This window comes from Rhamphochromis longiceps, linkage group LG9, assembly GCF_057381845.1.
Source record: "Rhamphochromis longiceps isolate RC_006_pf linkage group LG9, R_longiceps_female_GT1.1, whole genome shotgun sequence".
NCBI lineage: Eukaryota > Metazoa > Chordata > Actinopteri > Cichliformes > Cichlidae > Rhamphochromis > Rhamphochromis longiceps.
In genome coordinates this window covers 13,715,739-13,731,196 of record NC_140565.1, presented here as the reverse complement: position 1 = coordinate 13,731,196, position 15,458 = coordinate 13,715,739, and the positions used below count along the sequence as shown (strand labels likewise).

General features: G+C 47.3%; 2 non-coding genes across 2 annotated transcripts; both read left to right on the top strand.

The window, feature by feature from the left end:
• The first annotated feature begins 1,137 nt into the window (after window positions 1-1,137).
• Window positions 1,138-1,209, top strand: trnag-ucc (transfer RNA glycine (anticodon UCC)). The gene has a single exon. It is a non-coding gene; the product is annotated as a tRNA-Gly (tRNA).
• A 575-nt stretch (window positions 1,210-1,784) lies between these two features.
• Window positions 1,785-1,866, top strand: trnas-aga (transfer RNA serine (anticodon AGA)). The gene has a single exon. It is a non-coding gene; the product is annotated as a tRNA-Ser (tRNA).
• The last annotated feature ends 13,592 nt before the right edge of the window (window positions 1,867-15,458 follow it).

Here is a 15,458-nt window from a genome sequence, read left to right as displayed (position 1 = left end):
GGATCCAGTCTGAGTACCGCCAATGACTCATGCGTCTGACAAATGCTGATTGCTTTGCGAGAGGACTGGGATCGGGATTGGAGGCACAGCGGATTTCACCGGGAATGGGACAACAGCAGAAATAGCTTCAAACATTACTGCATGAAAAGCACAAGGAGTGGACACATTTCATTGTTTGGAACACTGCTTTTCACTACAGCTCTTTGCATGTAAAAACTTTGCTCTTCTCCACAGCTGGCTGACGGACACGCAAAAGCGCAAGCAAGAGTGGCCACAGACCCACTATGCCGGCCTTTGTACACTCTCTCCATCTAATGATAGAGAGGAAGGATACATTCACTACTTCTAGCCTCCACTATTCAAATTCAGTATTTTCACAGTGTCCTAAAAGCTTCCTGAAAAGCCTTTACACTGTTTTACAAAACGCTGCATCCAGAGCACAGTCAGGGACTGGAAGGACAGAGTAGATTTCCCCCATATGGACTTCTCTCTTCATTGGCTCCCAATTAAATCCCAAATAAAAATCCAAATACTTGCCCTCACACACAAGGTCTTGAATAATCACCACCAATTTTGTCTACAAGATCTCACAGTGCCATATCATCCCAACAGAGTGCTTTGCTCTCAGACTGCTGGCTTCCGAGGGGATATAAAAGTGCAATGGAAGGCAGAGCCATCACTTTTCAGGCCCCTCTCTATGGAACCAGCTCCCACTTTGTATTCGGGACACAGACACTTGCTCTCATTTTTTAATTAAGCGTAAAACCTTTTTGCCAAAGTCCAATAACTTGAAAGAGGAGCCAAAGACGTCCTCGTCCCAGATTCGTCCCAAGACAGATTCACACCTATTCTCACCTTGTCTGCTGTGACCTGAAGAACTCGCGTGACCATTGCGACTCTCAAGGTGCTAAAAATCACGCAAGAGTTTAAATGCGTGAGAGGCCACACTTGAGTAGCAAAGAAGCTTTGCTGATGAGATTAAATGTGCAGTTGCATGAAAGCACTAGTCTTTTTAGTGATCTACCTTTTGACCAGTTTAGAACCTGACAAGCGAGTAATCACAATGCCCACCTTGTTAATTGTCCTGAAAATCTGTATAAGCCGGGCAATGAATCAGTGATTTTGCGTTCTTTCACAGCGATGGTGGTATAGTGGCGAGCATAGCTTCCTTCCAAGCAGTTGACCCGGGTTCGATTCCCGGCCATCGCAGTTGCCACTCGCAGTGCTGTTCAAGCATGTGGGCTGCGTATTGTTTTACACTAAAAACGTTCTCCTCTCTTTCTGCAAATGCTTACAATGTCAGGCCAGGTGCATTCTTCATCGGCCTCGCTGCTACCGTTTACTGTGGAAAGACACTGTTCACACAGGCTTTGAGTTCTCATCACTTCATACCTATACCTTCTTACATGAAACTGGGATTGGACACGCTACTTCTTCATAAAGACACCCAGTCCCACTTTAAATATTGTGCTCAATGTTTGGAATGAAGATAACATTTTACTAACCATGTACTGATCAGCTCTTTGCGGTGGCAAAATCATCAGCTGTGTGTGTTACTGTTCATGCAAACAAGCAAGCTAATGTCAGCCAGTTAGCTTCAACCGCAGCTGTGCTGCACCAATCTCACGGAACTGCAAAACCACAAGCTTTCGCACCAAAGTCATGCAGCTACCGCATTTACAATCCAGCGTGGCCGTTGTTGTGCACATCCTACTTGAAAGATGTGTGGCGTAGGACTTGGAAGACGTATGTCTTTCAAGTATGTAGTTCCACAGCCCAATGTGGTTGTTGTGGCCGAGCGGTCAAGGCGATGGACTAGAAATCCATTGGGGTCTCCCCGCACAGGTTCGAATCCTGTCGACAACGGTCAGCTATTTTGCGGCAGTCCAGTCGTTGATTTGAGAAGAAGGCATGGAGATCACCTGAGAAGGTGCCAGGAGAAAGAGCCAGGCCTTTGCTTGTGAAAATAGAGCACGCAGAAGCAATGGACCCAGCTATGTCCTGACAAAATTAGGCACATATTCAGTAAACATGGCATCCTTCAATTGGTCTCTTAGCCACCCCACACGTGCCCCCGTGTAGTCGTCCAGGATCCAGTCTGAGTACCGCCAATGACTCATGCGTCTGACAAATGCTGATTGCTTTGCGAGAGGACTGGGATCGGGATTGGAGGCACAGCGGATTTCACCGGGAATGGGACAACAGCAGAAATAGCTTCAAACATTACTGCATGAAAAGCACAAGGAGTGGACACATTTCATTGTTTGGAACACTGCTTTTCACTACAGCTCTTTGCATGTAAAAACTTTGCTCTTCTCCACAGCTGGCTGACGGACACGCAAAAGCGCAAGCAAGAGTGGCCACAGACCCACTATGCCGGCCTTTGTACACTCTCTCCATCTAATGATAGAGAGGAAGGATACATTCACTACTTCTAGCCTCCACTATTCAAATTCAGTATTTTCACAGTGTCCTAAAAGCTTCCTGAAAAGCCTTTACACTGTTTTACAAAACGCTGCATCCAGAGCACAGTCAGGGACTGGAAGGACAGAGTAGATTTCCCCCATATGGACTTCTCTCTTCATTGGCTCCCAATTAAATCCCAAATAAAAATCCAAATACTTGCCCTCACACACAAGGTCTTGAATAATCACCACCAATTTTGTCTACAAGATCTCACAGTGCCTATGCTGGCATTAGGTATTTTCTGTTCTGCAGCAGTTTGCCCTCTAGTGGTTGTTTTTGTGTATTGTTTTTTACTCTGTAAGATCGAGCCAGAGGCAGTTTCACCTCCATTAATCTGTTGCCATCCATGCCTTCACAAGCTGATAAACGGCATCATCTGTGAGTAATATTGTTTGTTATCACTGAGACAACTTGTGTGCATTATTATTTGTTGTGAAGGCGTGATATAGTTTGTAGTTAGAATTTAATTTGAATGCATGTATAACCTAAGCTAGTGAGGTTAAGCTAGCTCATATGTCATGTGGTTTCTTTAACGTTTTGATCATGAGTGTGATTTCATTTGATGTTTTATTCGGGCACTCACTAAGCAGATAAATATTGTGCTCATATTTTTGAATATGTGTTTGTTATACTGTATATTGAGGCAACATTTTTATTGGTTTATTTCTGGTTTTGTCAACAGTTTCACACTTTTTCCTTATTAAATCATCCAACTCAACACATTGGCCTGTTCCCTGGATTTTGATTAGGAGAGTGTTTAGCTGTCTGTATAGCTGAGTCTACGTTCACGAGGACAACGCTTAGTGAGGACAGAACAGTGAAAAGATGAATCATCACATCAAGCTTTGAAGGAATCTCGGCAGCCTATTTCTTCGCCACCAGTAACCACTAAGTAGAAGAAAAACATCAAAGAGGCTACGTTCGCTTCTTCTGTATCTTTTTACGGGATTTGAAGACCCATTCACCTGCCTGTATTAAACGATGTCCAGCTCAAACCCTATTGACGCCGATATTCAGAGCCTGGAGGTTAGGTCAGAGTGTGCTGCCTCAGCTGCATTTTCCAAGCAAAGTTCATATAAATCTTCAGCTAGTGCCGCTGCTGCTAAAGCTCGTGCAAAGGCGGAAGCTGCACGCACACGAGCAGCCTATGCAAAACGTCAAATAGACATGCAAGTGGAGAAAGCACGCATAGAGGCTACATTGAATGCACTAAAAGAAGAGTGTGAAGCTGAGGCTGCCTCAGCAGAGGCTCAAGTGTTTGAGGCTGCTGCGGATTTAGACAACTGTGACCTTGGGAGTAAAGCCAGTCATGCTCAAGCAACGAAGCAGTCATTACAGCGAACTGGTGAGTTCATCCAAGCACATTTCTCTTCAGGGCAGAGTTATGCTTTAGCTCAAAATGAGAAAGAAACACAGGCTGCTGCTTCTGTACCACAACACAGACACCTCCCAGATATCAAAGTTCATTGCGTCAGTCGTGACACACAACAGCCGTATCCTTCTGCTTGCTCGGCTGAAGGCCTGCACCCAGGCAACCAGAGAAAGAATCGCCCTGACCCTCTGCCTTTTAACACAGATAGAGATGTCCCCTCCATGCACACACATCGCTGCACAGACTCAACAAACCAACTTCCACCCCGCTCACCACTGGAGGCTCAAGGTGTATCTGAGTTAGCTGTATATCTGGCGCATCGAGACCTTGTCACAGCTGGACTAAAAGTGTTTGATAACCAGCCTGCTAGTTATCTGTCATGGAAATCTAGCTTTGTTAACGCTGTGGAGGGACTTAGCCTCAAACCTAGTGAAGAACTGGACCTGCTCATTAAGTGGCTTGGTGGGGAGTCGCTACACCACGCCAAGAGGATAAGGGCAGTTTATGTCAACAATCCATTCATGGGTTTGAACATGCTTTGGCGAAGGCTGGACAAGTGTTATGGCTCTCCAGAGGCCATTGAAGCTTCTCTCTTCGATAGATTGAACCACTTCCCAAAGCTTTCAAATAGAGATCACCAGAAGCTTCAAGAACTCGGAGACCTGCTCCTAGAGATCGAAGCTGCTAAGCAAGAGGGATATTTGCCAGGGCTCAGCTTCCTAGACACTGCAAGGGGAATAAACCCTATAGCGGAGAAACTGCCCCACAATGTCCAAGAACAGTGGATAACTCAGGGGTCTCGCTATAAGAGGGAGCACCAAGTTCCATATCCCCCTTTCTCATTTTTTGTGGACTTCGTGTATAACCATGCAGAGATGAGAAATGATCCTAGCTTTGCTTTTGCTAACTTCAGTTCAGCTGTGTTCAAAGGTGACGGATCCTTCTCCAAACAATGGAAATCCAAACCTCCTTTATCCGTAAGTAAAACTGAGGTAGGAAACCCCCCCACCTCTCAGTCCTCCAAAGGACTCACCGTTGATCTAGACAGAGAGTGTCCTCTCCACAAGAAACCTCACTCCCTCAGGAAATGCAGAGGCTTTCGAGAAAGACCACTTGCAGAGCGAAGACGCTTCCTGGTGGAGCACTCCATATGTTTTAAATGTTGTGCTTCAGCAACTCACCAAGCTAAAGAGTGTAAAGCTGACACCCACTGCTCTGAGTGTGACAGCGACCGGCACATTGCAGCACTCCATCCTGGACCGGCACCTTGGGCTCCAAGTTCCAGACCACCTTCTGCAGAGCATGGTGGGGAGCCTACCGAGTGTGTCACTGACATAGCAGCCTCTTCATGCACAGCCGTGTGTGGTCAGGGTCTCAAAGGTAAATCATGTTCCAAAATCTGTCTGGTCAGTGTGTATCCCAAGGGTCGCCCAGACCAAAAGGTGAGGACATACGTGATGCTGGATGACCAAAGCAATGTGTCGCTAGCCAGATCAGCATTCTTTGACATGTTTGACATCCAGGGTGAGGCTTCCCCCTATACCCTCAAAACATGCTCAGGAATCACCGAGACTGCTGGAAGAAGGGCCTCTGGATTTATGGTGGAGTCAGCTGATGGACAGTTGCACTTATCATTGCCGACTCTTATTGAGTGCAACCTGATTCCCAATAATAGGGACGAAATCCCTACTCCAGAAGCCGCCCAAAGCCACAAGCATCTCAGGTGTATTGCTGACAGGATCCCTCCTCTTGATGCGTCAGCTGAGATACTTTTGTTACTTGGGAGGGACATCATCAGAGTTCACAAAGTGCGCAGTCAGCGTAACGGCCGTCACAACGAACCTTATGCCCAACAAGTGGACCTGGGTTGGGTAATAGTCGGTGACGTCTGTCTCGGTGGGGCTCACCGGCCGACTGTCAACACATTCAAGACCAATGTCCTTGAGAATGGACGACCAAGCTACTTCAAGCCTTGTGAGAACAGGATCATCTGCAAAGAAAAGTTCATAGAGGAACAGCTAATATCCCCTGACACACTGACTTCCAGTCGGCCAAGCTTAGGTGAGCTGGTCTTCAGCCATTCAAAAGAGGATGATAAGCTGGCACCCTCCATCGAAGATGAAATCTTCCTCCAGATCATGAACAAGGAGTTCAAGAAAGATGATTCCAACAGCTGGGTGACTCCCCTGCCATTTCGTAGTCCAAGACCACGTTTACCAAATAATCGAGAGCAAGCCCTCAGCCGACTGATGTCACTTCGCCGTACCTTGAATAGGAAACCGGAGATGAAACATCATTTCATAGATTTCATGGAGGATATTTTCAAAAATGGACACGCTGAGCCAGCTCCTCCACCAGAGCCTGACAAAGAGTATTGGTATTTACCTTCCTTTGGTGTCTATCACCCCCAGAAACCGGGAAAAATAAGGATCGTCTTTGATTCAAGCGCACAGTTCAAAGGCATCTCATTGAATGATGTGCTCTTACAAGGCCCGGACCTCAACAACACCCTAATTGGGGTTCTCATGCGTTTCAGAATGGACCCAGTGGCTGTGATGACAGACATTCAACAGATGTTCCACAGTTTCCTAGTGAGGGAGGATCATCGGGACCACCTCCGATTCTTGTGGTTTCGTAACCACCAACTTGATGACAAAGTGCTGGAGTACCGCATGAGGGTTCATGTGTTTGGTAACTGTCCCTCGCCAGCTGTGGCCATTTATGGCCTGAAGAGGACGGCTATGGAGGGTGAAGAGGACTATGGACCCGAAGTGCGGAGCTTTGTGCACAGACATTTCTATGTTGATGATGGCCTGAAATCTTTCCTCGGTGCAGAAGATGCCATCAAAGTGCTGAAAGGTGCACAAGACATGCTAGCGCAATCCAACCTCAGACTACACAAGATTGTGTCTAACAGTGTTGAGGTCATGAGGGCATTTCCAGCTGAAGATCTTGCTAGCAACCTGCAAGACCTGGACGTGGGTCAGGACTCCCCTCCCATGCAGCGCAGCCTGGGTCTTGGTTGGGATCTTGCTACAGATACTCTAACTTTCCATGTGGACTGCGCAGAAAAACCCTTTACACGTCGGGGTGTGTTGTCTACTATCAACAGCTTATTTGACCCGTTGGGGTTCGCTGCTCCCTTCAGTGTTCAGGGCCGCCTCATTTTGAGAGAACTCACTACTGAGACTTGTGACTGGGATGCACCACTGCCCCGAGAAAAGCTTGAACAGTGGCAGAGGTGGTGCACATCTCTTCAAGACCTAAGAGAGTTGAAGATCCCAAGGGCCTACACAATGGTCCCACTCTCCACAGCTCAGAGCAAGGAGATCTGTATCTTTTGTGATGCATCTACCAAAGCTATTGCTGCTGTTGCTTATCTGAGAGTCACAGATGCTGCAGGACATAGCGAAGTTGGATTCCTGTTTGGGAAAACAAAGTTGGCACCTAAGCCTGACATCACCATCCCAAGGCTTGAGCTCTGTGCAGCCGTTCTTGCAGTGGAACTGGCAGAGGTTATGTCTGCAGAGTTGGACATTCAGGTAGACGACATCAAGCTTTTCTCAGACAGTAAAGTAGTGCTTGGGTATATATTTAATGACTCTAGACGGTTCTACGTCTATGTTCATAACAGGGTACAAAGGATCAGATGTTCAACCAACAAAAGCCAATGGAACTATGTTCCTTCTGATGTCAACCCAGCTGACCAGGCAACTAGAGCAATTCCAGCTAACCAGCTTGCAGCTTCCTCCTGGTTGTCTGGACCAGCCTTTCTTGTAGACAAGCAACATTGTCACTTAAAACAGGAAGCTTTCAGCCTAGTTGAACCCGCAACAGATGTGGAACTACGTCCAGAAGTAGTGACTTGTGCCACAAATTTGTCATTTCAGCTGGGCAGTAAACGCTTTGAGCAATTTTCAAGTTGGAGGTCACTCACCAGAGCTATTGCCAGGCTCTGCCACATTGCTTACTCCTTTACAAGGGCAGCAAAAGAAGGTCCTTGCCACGGTTGGCACAACTGCAAGCTGCTTTTCAGTCCAGACCAGCTGCATCATGCAAGGATCAGAATTCTTCTTGCTGTCCAAAGGCAGGTCTATTCAGAAGAAATACACTGCTTACAAAAGGGAGGTCAGGTCCCTAAACAGTGCTCTCTCAGCAAGCTTTGTCCTTTCATTGATTCTGAAGGTCTTCTCCGCGTCGGAGGACGACTGAAAAAGTCACAGCTCACAGCAGAAGAGGGTCAGCCAGTTATCATGCCTGGTAAACATCATGTTACCTCCTTGCTTATCAGACACTGCCATGAACAAGTCTGCCATCAAGGACGACACTTGACGGAAGGCGCTTTGAGGAGTGCTGGTTTCTGGATTGTTGGAGGAAGACGGTCTGTCAGCAGTTTGGTCTACAACTGTGTGACATGTCGAAGATTGCGTGGGAGAGAGGAGGAGCAGATAATGGCAGACCTGCCTGCTGATCGCTTGAGTACAGATCCTCCGTTCACCTTTGTTGGATTGGATGTGTTCGGACCATGGTGTGTCACCTCAAGGAGGACACGTGGAGGGCTAGCCAACAGTAAGCGTTGGGCAATCATCTTCACATGTATGAGCGTGCGTGCCATACACATCGAGGTCATCGAATCAATGGATTCATCCAGCTTCATTAACGCTCTAAGACGCTTCTTTGCAGTTAGAGGGCCTGTCAAACAGCTAAGGTCAGACTGTGGTACTAATTTTGTTGGAGCCTGTCGAGAGCTTGGGATCACTTCCAAAGGCTGTAACAACAAGGAAGTGTCCAACTACCTGTCTGATCAGGGCTGTGTATGGCTGTTTAACCCTCCCCACTCTTCACACATGGGGGGAAGCTGGGAGAGGATGATCGGTGTCACACGTCGGATCCTTGACGCAATGTTCCTCAAGCTTGGGTCTTTTCAGCTCACACATGAGGTCCTGACAACATTTATGGCAGAGGTAACTGCAATTGTCAATTCCAGACCACTTACTTCAGTGTCCACAGATCCAGACGAACCTCTCATCCTCACTCCTGCTATGCTGCTAACTCAGAAGATTGCTGTACTTCCTGTTCCTCCTGGTAACTTTGATGATAGTAATATCTTCAGACGTCAGTGGCATCAGGTTCAAAGCTTGGCCAACACATTCTGGGAGAGGTGGAAAAGGGAGTACCTCAGTAGTCTACAAGGTCGAAAGAAATGGAGAACGGAGAGACCTAATCTCATGGACGGAGACGTTGTTCTAATGAAAGACAATTCACTGAAGAGACATGACTGGCCCACAGGACTGATCACGAGGACTTTTCCAAGTGACGATGGGAAGGTCAGGAAGGTCGAGGTGAAAGTTTTCAGAGACAGTGTTCCAAAACTTTACTTAAGGCCAGTGTCTGAAGTTATACTCCTGTTGCAGAGAAACTCTGTCAAGTGATGTGCAGTTTGACATCCTGGGGATGTCAGGTGGGGAGTATGCTGGCATTAGGTATTTTCTGTTCTGCAGCAGTTTGCCCTCTAGTGGTTGTTTTTGTGTATTTTTTTTACTCTGTAAGATCGAGCCAGAGGCAGTTTCACCTCCATTAATCTGTTGCCATCCATGCCTTCACAAGCTGATAAACGGCATCATCTGTGAGTAATATTGTTTGTTATCACTGAGACAACTTGTGTGCATTATTATTTGTTGTGAAGGCGTGATATAGTTTGTAGTTAGAATTTAATTTGAATGCATGTATAACCTAAGCTAGTGAGGTTAAGCTAGCTCATATGTCATGTGGTTTCTTTAACGTTTTGATCATGAGTGTGATTTCATTTGATGTTTTATTCGGGCACTCACTAAGCAGATAAATATTGTGCTCATATTTTTGAATATGTGTTTGTTATACTGTATATTGAGGCAACATTTTTATTGGTTTATTTCTGGTTTTGTCAACAGTTTCACACTTTTTCCTTATTAAATCATCCAACTCAACACATTGGCCTGTTCCCTGGATTTTGATTAGGAGAGTGTTTAGCTGTCTGTATAGCTGAGTCTACGTTCACGAGGACAACGCTTAGTGAGGACAGAACAGTGAAAAGATGAATCATCACATCAAGCTTTGAAGGAATCTCGGCAGCCTATTTCTTCGCCACCAGTAACCACTAAGTAGAAGAAAAACATCAAAGAGGCTACGTTCGCTTCTTCTGTATCTTTTTACGGGATTTGAAGACCCATTCACCTGCCTGTATTAAACGATGTCCAGCTCAAACCCTATTGACGCCGATATTCAGAGCCTGGAGGTTAGGTCAGAGTGTGCTGCCTCAGCTGCATTTTCCAAGCAAAGTTCATATAAATCTTCAGCTAGTGCCGCTGCTGCTAAAGCTCGTGCAAAGGCGGAAGCTGCACGCACACGAGCAGCCTATGCAAAACGTCAAATAGACATGCAAGTGGAGAAAGCACGCATAGAGGCTACATTGAATGCACTAAAAGAAGAGTGTGAAGCTGAGGCTGCCTCAGCAGAGGCTCAAGTGTTTGAGGCTGCTGCGGATTTAGACAACTGTGACCTTGGGAGTAAAGCCAGTCATGCTCAAGCAACGAAGCAGTCATTACAGCGAACTGGTGAGTTCATCCAAGCACATTTCTCTTCAGGGCAGAGTTATGCTTTAGCTCAAAATGAGAAAGAAACACAGGCTGCTGCTTCTGTACCACAACACAGACACCTCCCAGATATCAAAGTTCATTGCGTCAGTCGTGACACACAACAGCCGTATCCTTCTGCTTGCTCGGCTGAAGGCCTGCACCCAGGCAACCAGAGAAAGAATCGCCCTGACCCTCTGCCTTTTAACACAGATAGAGATGTCCCCTCCATGCACACACATCGCTGCACAGACTCAACAAACCAACTTCCACCCCGCTCACCACTGGAGGCTCAAGGTGTATCTGAGTTAGCTGTATATCTGGCGCATCGAGACCTTGTCACAGCTGGACTAAAAGTGTTTGATAACCAGCCTGCTAGTTATCTGTCATGGAAATCTAGCTTTGTTAACGCTGTGGAGGGACTTAGCCTCAAACCTAGTGAAGAACTGGACCTGCTCATTAAGTGGCTTGGTGGGGAGTCGCTACACCACGCCAAGAGGATAAGGGCAGTTTATGTCAACAATCCATTCATGGGTTTGAACATGCTTTGGCGAAGGCTGGACAAGTGTTATGGCTCTCCAGAGGCCATTGAAGCTTCTCTCTTCGATAGATTGAACCACTTCCCAAAGCTTTCAAATAGAGATCACCAGAAGCTTCAAGAACTCGGAGACCTGCTCCTAGAGATCGAAGCTGCTAAGCAAGAGGGATATTTGCCAGGGCTCAGCTTCCTAGACACTGCAAGGGGAATAAACCCTATAGCGGAGAAACTGCCCCACAATGTCCAAGAACAGTGGATAACTCAGGGGTCTCGCTATAAGAGGGAGCACCAAGTTCCATATCCCCCTTTCTCATTTTTTGTGGACTTCGTGTATAACCATGCAGAGATGAGAAATGATCCTAGCTTTGCTTTTGCTAACTTCAGTTCAGCTGTGTTCAAAGGTGACGGATCCTTCTCCAAACAATGGAAATCCAAACCTCCTTTATCCGTAAGTAAAACTGAGGTAGGAAACCCCCCCACCTCTCAGTCCTCCAAAGGACTCACCGTTGATCTAGACAGAGAGTGTCCTCTCCACAAGAAACCTCACTCCCTCAGGAAATGCAGAGGCTTTCGAGAAAGACCACTTGCAGAGCGAAGACGCTTCCTGGTGGAGCACTCCATATGTTTTAAATGTTGTGCTTCAGCAACTCACCAAGCTAAAGAGTGTAAAGCTGACACCCACTGCTCTGAGTGTGACAGCGACCGGCACATTGCAGCACTCCATCCTGGACCGGCACCTTGGGCTCCAAGTTCCAGACCACCTTCTGCAGAGCATGGTGGGGAGCCTACCGAGTGTGTCACTGACATAGCAGCCTCTTCATGCACAGCCGTGTGTGGTCAGGGTCTCAAAGGTAAATCATGTTCCAAAATCTGTCTGGTCAGTGTGTATCCCAAGGGTCGCCCAGACCAAAAGGTGAGGACATACGTGATGCTGGATGACCAAAGCAATGTGTCGCTAGCCAGATCAGCATTCTTTGACATGTTTGACATCCAGGGTGAGGCTTCCCCCTATACCCTCAAAACATGCTCAGGAATCACCGAGACTGCTGGAAGAAGGGCCTCTGGATTTATGGTGGAGTCAGCTGATGGACAGTTGCACTTATCATTGCCGACTCTTATTGAGTGCAACCTGATTCCCAATAATAGGGACGAAATCCCTACTCCAGAAGCCGCCCAAAGCCACAAGCATCTCAGGTGTATTGCTGACAGGATCCCTCCTCTTGATGCGTCAGCTGAGATACTTTTGTTACTTGGGAGGGACATCATCAGAGTTCACAAAGTGCGCAGTCAGCGTAACGGCCGTCACAACGAACCTTATGCCCAACAAGTGGACCTGGGTTGGGTAATAGTCGGTGACGTCTGTCTCGGTGGGGCTCACCGGCCGACTGTCAACACATTCAAGACCAATGTCCTTGAGAATGGACGACCAAGCTACTTCAAGCCTTGTGAGAACAGGATCATCTGCAAAGAAAAGTTCATAGAGGAACAGCTAATATCCCCTGACACACTGACTTCCAGTCGGCCAAGCTTAGGTGAGCTGGTCTTCAGCCATTCAAAAGAGGATGATAAGCTGGCACCCTCCATCGAAGATGAAATCTTCCTCCAGATCATGAACAAGGAGTTCAAGAAAGATGATTCCAACAGCTGGGTGACTCCCCTGCCATTTCGTAGTCCAAGACCACGTTTACCAAATAATCGAGAGCAAGCCCTCAGCCGACTGATGTCACTTCGCCGTACCTTGAATAGGAAACCGGAGATGAAACATCATTTCATAGATTTCATGGAGGATATTTTCAAAAATGGACACGCTGAGCCAGCTCCTCCACCAGAGCCTGACAAAGAGTATTGGTATTTACCTTCCTTTGGTGTCTATCACCCCCAGAAACCGGGAAAAATAAGGATCGTCTTTGATTCAAGCGCACAGTTCAAAGGCATCTCATTGAATGATGTGCTCTTACAAGGCCCGGACCTCAACAACACCCTAATTGGGGTTCTCATGCGTTTCAGAATGGACCCAGTGGCTGTGATGACAGACATTCAACAGATGTTCCACAGTTTCCTAGTGAGGGAGGATCATCGGGACCACCTCCGATTCTTGTGGTTTCGTAACCACCAACTTGATGACAAAGTGCTGGAGTACCGCATGAGGGTTCATGTGTTTGGTAACTGTCCCTCGCCAGCTGTGGCCATTTATGGCCTGAAGAGGACGGCTATGGAGGGTGAAGAGGACTATGGACCCGAAGTGCGGAGCTTTGTGCACAGACATTTCTATGTTGATGATGGCCTGAAATCTTTCCTCGGTGCAGAAGATGCCATCAAAGTGCTGAAAGGTGCACAAGACATGCTAGCGCAATCCAACCTCAGACTACACAAGATTGTGTCTAACAGTGTTGAGGTCATGAGGGCATTTCCAGCTGAAGATCTTGCTAGCAACCTGCAAGACCTGGACGTGGGTCAGGACTCCCCTCCCATGCAGCGCAGCCTGGGTCTTGGTTGGGATCTTGCTACAGATACTCTAACTTTCCATGTGGACTGCGCAGAAAAACCCTTTACACGTCGGGGTGTGTTGTCTACTATCAACAGCTTATTTGACCCGTTGGGGTTCGCTGCTCCCTTCAGTGTTCAGGGCCGCCTCATTTTGAGAGAACTCACTACTGAGACTTGTGACTGGGATGCACCACTGCCCCGAGAAAAGCTTGAACAGTGGCAGAGGTGGTGCACATCTCTTCAAGACCTAAGAGAGTTGAAGATCCCAAGGGCCTACACAATGGTCCCACTCTCCACAGCTCAGAGCAAGGAGATCTGTATCTTTTGTGATGCATCTACCAAAGCTATTGCTGCTGTTGCTTATCTGAGAGTCACAGATGCTGCAGGACATAGCGAAGTTGGATTCCTGTTTGGGAAAACAAAGTTGGCACCTAAGCCTGACATCACCATCCCAAGGCTTGAGCTCTGTGCAGCCGTTCTTGCAGTGGAACTGGCAGAGGTTATGTCTGCAGAGTTGGACATTCAGGTAGACGACATCAAGCTTTTCTCAGACAGTAAAGTAGTGCTTGGGTATATATTTAATGACTCTAGACGGTTCTACGTCTATGTTCATAACAGGGTACAAAGGATCAGATGTTCAACCAACAAAAGCCAATGGAACTATGTTCCTTCTGATGTCAACCCAGCTGACCAGGCAACTAGAGCAATTCCAGCTAACCAGCTTGCAGCTTCCTCCTGGTTGTCTGGACCAGCCTTTCTTGTAGACAAGCAACATTGTCACTTAAAACAGGAAGCTTTCAGCCTAGTTGAACCCGCAACAGATGTGGAACTACGTCCAGAAGTAGTGACTTGTGCCACAAATTTGTCATTTCAGCTGGGCAGTAAACGCTTTGAGCAATTTTCAAGTTGGAGGTCACTCACCAGAGCTATTGCCAGGCTCTGCCACATTGCTTACTCCTTTACAAGGGCAGCAAAAGAAGGTCCTTGCCACGGTTGGCACAACTGCAAGCTGCTTTTCAGTCCAGACCAGCTGCATCATGCAAGGATCAGAATTCTTCTTGCTGTCCAAAGGCAGGTCTATTCAGAAGAAATACACTGCTTACAAAAGGGAGGTCAGGTCCCTAAACAGTGCTCTCTCAGCAAGCTTTGTCCTTTCATTGATTCTGAAGGTCTTCTCCGCGTCGGAGGACGACTGAAAAAGTCACAGCTCACAGCAGAAGAGGGTCAGCCAGTTATCATGCCTGGTAAACATCATGTTACCTCCTTGCTTATCAGACACTGCCATGAACAAGTCTGCCATCAAGGACGACACTTGACGGAAGGCGCTTTGAGGAGTGCTGGTTTCTGGATTGTTGGAGGAAGACGGTCTGTCAGCAGTTTGGTCTACAACTGTGTGACATGTCGAAGATTGCGTGGGAGAGAGGAGGAGCAGATAATGGCAGACCTGCCTGCTGATCGCTTGAGTACAGATCCTCCGTTCACCTTTGTTGGATTGGATGTGTTCGGACCATGGTGTGTCACCTCAAGGAGGACACGTGGAGGGCTAGCCAACAGTAAGCGTTGGGCAATCATCTTCACATGTATGAGCGTGCGTGCCATACACATCGAGGTCATCGAATCAATGGATTCATCCAGCTTCATTAACGCTCTAAGACGCTTCTTTGCAGTTAGAGGGCCTGTCAAACAGCTAAGGTCAGACTGTGGTACTAATTTTGTTGGAGCCTGTCGAGAGCTTGGGATCACTTCCAAAGGCTGTAACAACAAGGAAGTGTCCAACTACCTGTCTGATCAGGGCTGTGTATGGCTGTTTAACCCTCCCCACTCTTCACACATGGGGGGAAGCTGGGAGAGGATGATCGGTGTCACACGTCGGATCCTTGACGCAATGTTCCTCAAGCTTGGGTCTTTTCAGCTCACACATGAGGTCCTGACAACATTTATGGCAGAGGTAACTGCAATTGTCAATTCCAGACCACTTACTTCA